At 39.3% G+C, this 6,124-nt stretch overlaps 1 non-coding gene across 1 annotated transcript; it reads left to right on the top strand.

Moving 5' to 3' along the window:
- Positions 1-767: 767 nt before the first annotated feature.
- Positions 768-886, top strand: LOC145403908 (5S ribosomal RNA). Its single transcript, XR_013898100.1, has one exon. It is a non-coding gene; the product is annotated as a 5S ribosomal RNA (ribosomal RNA).
- The last annotated feature ends 5,238 nt before the right edge of the window (positions 887-6,124 follow it).

The raw sequence follows: 6,124 nt of genomic DNA, 5'->3' as shown, positions 1-6,124 counted from the left end.
ACCCTCTTCAAAATTTAAAATAATCAGATCATTACTAAGTTGGGGTAAATTTGTGGTTGGAATTCATAATTAAATTATTAAATTAGAATTCAGTCAACATGTCTGTTTATTGCAAAGATCTTCTAGTAGTAAGGCAGGATGGGTAACTAGAGCCATAAATGATTGTAACCAGTCGTTGGACGAAAACCTCTGTCCAAGGAGAAAATAACTAGTCTCCTAAATATCCTGAAAGATCGATGGAATAAGTATGAAGAGAGTTACATAACTTTAGAAGCGGCTATAGTAAAGGCTGAGAATAAGGAACTCTTAGAGTCAGAAACTACGAAGTTTGAAAGCAAATTAGAAGAATACTTGACTGTAGTAAAGACACTAGAGTCAAAATTAGCTGACACCGCCGCGGAAACACAAGTTGTGGCACAGCAGGGTAGAGCTGTGTTACCACAAATAATGCTTCCGGAGTTTAATGGGGAACAGAACTGGAAATCCTTCTGGGACCAGTTCAAATATTTGGTGCACGATAGAACAGATATCCCTAAAGCCTGCAAACTTACGTATCTGTTAGGACAGGTCAAAGGAACACCATATCAACTGATAAAAGAATTACCAGTAGAAGAAAATAATTATGAGGTGGCCTTGATCATCCTTAGACAAAACTACGAAGACAGGGAGCAAGTTATTACTCAGTTACTGAAGGCTCTAATAGAATTACCCACGCCTAGACACGATTTTGATTCCTTGCAAAATTTTAGAATTGCAATAAGTTGTAATTTAAAGGCCTTACCACGTTGAGTACACCGCTTCCCGTCCGATCAGCGAAGTTAAGCAACGTTGGGTCTGGTTAGTACTTGGATGGGTGACCGCCTGGGAACACCAGATGCTGTTGGCATCCCTACGTGTCAAGTGGGGTTGGTGGAGGATTAGTGCCACTCCCTGTAAAACAATTAACTCTAAGCCCTTGGCCACCCCGCCTGGGATACATGGCGTCTGGCAATGAATGAATGAATGGATGAGGTACTTACGAAGATATTAAGACATCAGATTGGATGCTTTCAAGAATTGTGTCCTTAAAGCTACCACCGAAAACCAAGGACGCTTTGTATGGTAGGTACCAAAAGGATAATTTCTCCTGCAAAGAGATTGAGGAAGGCTTGATGCAACTCTGTAAACATTTGCAAGGATCAGTAAAACTACTGAGGTCAAACAGAAGACTGAAAAAAAAAAAAAAAAAAAAAAAAAACACTAACCAACTGGTTGGGAAAGCTAAGTCAGAGAAGACTAAGTATGTGCCTAAAGAAGAGATAGGTACTTTCCTTAGTTCCATAAAGGCTGAGGATAAAGTATTAAAGATAAGGAATAGACATGCTGAGGATATTAAGGAAGTAAAACCTTCCATGGTAAAAGACAGGAAAGTTTGTGTATTTTGTGGTGAGCAACATTCCAGTGCATCTTGTCAACGGTATCCTGATTATGCTTCTAGAGTAGGAAAGCTTCAGGAACTGGGGTGTTGTATAATCTGTATGAACTCCGAATATACTGCTGCAGACTGTAAGACTAAATTAAATCTTTGTTTTAAATGCAAAAAAAAGATCATCATCATAGTGCTTTATGCCCTAGGATGAAGATTGAGGTTCCTAAACCTGCAAACGTCAATATGACAATTGCAAAAGAGAATGCTCCATTAGTAATGCCAGCTGCAGTTCCAATAGCAGATGTGAAAGTATTGTTTGAGAATAGAAACCTATTAGTATGTACCCTGTTTGATACAGGTGCTCAGAAAACCTTCATTTCTGCAGACATTGTGAAGAAATTAAAGTTACCAGTTATCGGCAAGGTAAATCTAGCCATTACAGGATTCTTAACAACTAAGAAAGCTCAGTCTTTTGATTTAGTTAGACCTGTAATACAATTAGGCAGATATAAATGCCGTATAACAGCAGCTGTGCTTGATAATATGGAGACAAGTATATACATAAAAGGATTGAAGGAAACCTCTGACATCTACAAAGCTCAGGGATAAAGTTGGCTAAACGGAATGTGGAATCAAATACTGTGGGTCCCATAAAAATGATAATTGGTTCTGATTATTGTGGAAGATTCCTACATAGGATTTTCAAAAGGAATAAAGTACAGTTGTTCAAGAGTCCAGGAGGTAACCTTATTATGAGTCAGTTGCCTTTTCCAAAACAAGTTAAAGGAGAGGCCAAACTAGTAGACTCAGTCTTTGTTGCCCCCACACAGTCATTGATGGTAGCTAGAATAGGTGCAGAATTAGAACCTACTCAGATAAATGACTTGTTGGATGAAAATATTGAACCTGTACACAAATTGTGGGACCTAGACAGTGTAGGTATACTGTACACTCTGAGGAACCAACCCCTGAAGATAAAATAACCTTGGACTTGTATAACCAGTTTGTGGAATTTAAGGATGGACAGTATTGGGTAGGATTACCATGGAAACTAAACCATTCGGAGTTACCAACAAATTACCAAGCAGCTAAAGCTCAGTTAAATTCTCTTCTAAGAAAGTTGAGAGATAAACCAGAACATCTGACCCTATATGATAATATTATAAAGGATCAATTGAAGAATAAATTTATAGAAGAGGTAGAATTCCCTGTTAACCACAAAGAAGGACACTACTTACTACATCATGCTGTAAGCAAGGATTTAATAACTACTCCCATAAAGATAGTATTCAACTGTAGTAGTAAAGCGTCTAATGGATCAGCTAGCTTGAACGATTGCCTATACTCTGGATCTACACTAACAGAGAAGTTAGGGAATGTGTTACTAAGATTTAGAGAGAAACTTTATGCTTACACAGCCGATATTAGTAAGGCCTTTCTCAGAATAGGACTGAGAGAGGAGGATAGGAAATTTACAAAATTCCTCTGGCCTCATGATTCTCAAAGTGAGGATAGTCCATTGAAAACTTACTGTTTCCGATCGGTGCTCTTTGGCTCTTGCGCTAGTCCTTTCCTACTTTACAACACTTTAAAGCATCATTTTGAAAATGCCAAATGCCCAGAAATGGGGCAGGCTTTTTATATGGATAATTTGCAAGGTGTTGCTGATACAGAATCGGAAGCATTGAAGGCTTATGAAGTAGCCAATTCCGAATGTGGGAAGGCAAATTTACCGCTACAGAGCTGGAATACAAATTCACCGCTTTTGAGGAATAAAATAAAGAGGACTATCCAGATTCTGACATTCCCAAAATTCAAAATGTGTTAGGTCTTAACTGGGATACAACAGCTGATGTAATAAGTTTGAAACCAATTAAGTTCTCTGATGTCACTCTCACTAAGAGGTCCTTGTTAAGTCAGATTTCCAAGCTATTTGATCCATTAGGGTTGGTTAGTCCTATAGTTATTAGGGGCAAATGTTTAGGACAGGAGGCTTGGCGAGAAAAGTTAGACTGGGACACTGAATTAGGTGAGACATATATGGAACAATGGGAACAGATTAGAAAGGAGTTTGAAACCACATCAAGCATATGTATTCCCAGGGAAATAAACAGTAATGAGAAGTCACACTTACACATATTTTGTGATGCTTCTCAAAGGGCCTATGGAGCAGTAACTTATTGCGCAACAGGAGAGGATAGTAAGATTGTTATGTCCAAAGCCAGAGTTGCGCCAATTAAAGGAAGAACCCTACCTCAAATGGAATTGGCTTCCATAGAAGTAGGAACTAAATTGGCCAGGTATATAACTACAACTCTTGATACTCAGTTTGAAGATATTTACATATGGACTGACAGTGAGATTTGTCTTTACTGGATAGGGAAGGAAGACAATAAAATTCCTTTCGTCCATAACAGAGTGAAGACTATTAAAGAGCTGTCTTCCAAATTTAATTTCATGCATGTGTCCTCCAAACAAAATCCAGCTGATCTGCTCTCGAGAGGTTCAACCGTAAGGAGACTGATCAAAGATAACTTGTGGTTTAAAGGTCCTAAATGGTTACTAACTAAGGTTTGGCCTGAGCAGAAACAGTATAGTATTGCCGAGGTTAGTGTAGTGAACTTGGATCCTGTAGTACCTGAGCCAGAAGTAATTGACATCAGCCGATTCTCGTCAATAAGACAACTTCTAAATACTACTAAATTGGTTGTTGATTTTTTGAATAAGAAGGTGGGGTTTCAGAAATTAGATCCCCTAGAATACTGGCTGAAAAGAGTACAAGGGAATTCTTACGGGGAAATTTATAAACTTTTAGGCCAAGACGCTGGGAAATGGAATAAGCTGATGAAGAATTTAGGCTTGTTCTTAGACGGAAAAGGTCTGATAAGATGTCGAGGCCGACTGGTAAAGGCTGACTTACCCATCCAAACCAAACACCCCATTTTATTACCCAAGAGCGGATGCTTTGTACAACTTATTATAAAAGAAGCCAGTGATTCCACTCTCCATGGAGGTGTACCACAGACCTTAGCCCAAATTCGGGAAAGGTACTGGATTCCCAAGGGTAGACAGGTTATTAAAAAATATCTCAAAAACTGCATCATTTGTAGGAGGTATGAGCAGCGACCCTATAATTACCCAGGACCACCAGCCCTACCGAAGGATAGGGTGAACATAAGTCGGCCCTTCCAGATAACAGGAGTGGACTACACGGGCTATAACTGTTACGGGTGAGGAAACTCCCCATAAAGTTTACATTTGTTTATTTACTTGAGCCTACACAAGGGCAGTCCATCTAGAATTAGCGGAAGACCTAAGCTTAGAGACATTCCTCAACGTCTTTTGCAGATTTGCCGCTAGAAGGTCTTGTCCTGGCAAGTAAATAAGCGACAACGGAACTAATTTCGTTGGAGCAGCACTTTTACTGTTGAGCATGATGAACGACCCAAAGGTTAAGTCGGCGCTGGGAATCCGAAATTGTATTTGGCAGTTCACAGCTCCACGAGCTCCATGGCAAAATGGATTTACTGAAAGAATGATTGGTATTGTCAAGAACTGCCTGAGGAAAACATTACATAGAACTAAGATCACGACAGAAGATTTAAGAACAGTAATAACTGAAATTGAAACCAGGATTAATAATAGACCTCTGACTTATCTAGATGACACTAGCGACTTGCTAGAGGCCTTAACACCGGCTCATATGTTATATGGCAAGAAGCTCCACATGATGCCTTGTGTGGATATCCAGGAAGAAGTTGATGATCCTAACATAGAAAATAATGATTTAGGACAACATCTGTGGGAGGGATATCAACGTCTGAAAAGGGTGTTGGATACTTGGAATAGACATTGGAGCGAGGAGTATCTTTTGAGCCTACGCGAGAGGTTTTATGGAGCTCAGGCTGCCAGCAACAAATCAGTTATTAACATAGGAGATGTGGTCTTAGTGAAGACCGAAGAGCCATGATCCTAGTGGCCATTAGCTAAAGTGATCTCCACACACCCAGATTCTGAAGGAGTGCTGAGACTCGTAAAAATGAAATGTAGGGGACATACCAGCATAAAAACTATTGATAAACTGGTACCCCTTGAGTTAGCAGCCACTCCTGATCCAGGGGATGGTGAAGATCAAACGGGTCAAGAGGCACGACCTAGAAGGGCTGCAGCACAGGGTTCTTAAGATCTATTATAGAGGGAACTCTTAGCTAAGGGTCATATTACATGAGACAACGTAAAATTTTCTGACGGCCCCAAAACTGTGGGAAATATTTTCCCCCAGAGCAGTTGCGCTCTCTACTTTAATCATAGTTGCCCTTGGTTAAAGGTAGAGGAGAACTTGAGACCGTTGTTAATTGTTCAAGCGGTTTTAATAACCCAGAAATTACGTTCTCTTTAATAATTCTTGTTATTGATAAATTAAATGTTGCTGCGTTTAACCCCCGTGGACAACTATACATTGTAAATACATGTAATTATGTGGAATTTTCCACTGACCTAAACTGTGTCTGCGCGTTAGATGACGTGGCGAGGATGAAAAGGATCTTCGTGTAAAGCAGATGTGGAATTAAGAAATTACATAGTTAAAGGGAATATTTGATTTAACTTTTGTTTAATTAAAACCAAGATTAATTTGTTAGATTCGCCCTGTACATATCATGATGTAATCTAACTGTATTTAGTACTGTAATTAATTAATAGTTGGCAACCCACAAT

This window comes from Coenobita brevimanus, chromosome 61 (assembly GCF_032717465.1).
Source record: "Coenobita brevimanus isolate Jiangsu-jjx chromosome 61, ASM3271746v2, whole genome shotgun sequence".
Classification (NCBI taxonomy): domain Eukaryota; kingdom Metazoa; phylum Arthropoda; class Malacostraca; order Decapoda; family Coenobitidae; genus Coenobita; species Coenobita brevimanus.
The sequence above is the reverse complement of the archived record's forward strand: the minus strand, read 5'-3'. Positions and strand labels throughout refer to the sequence as shown.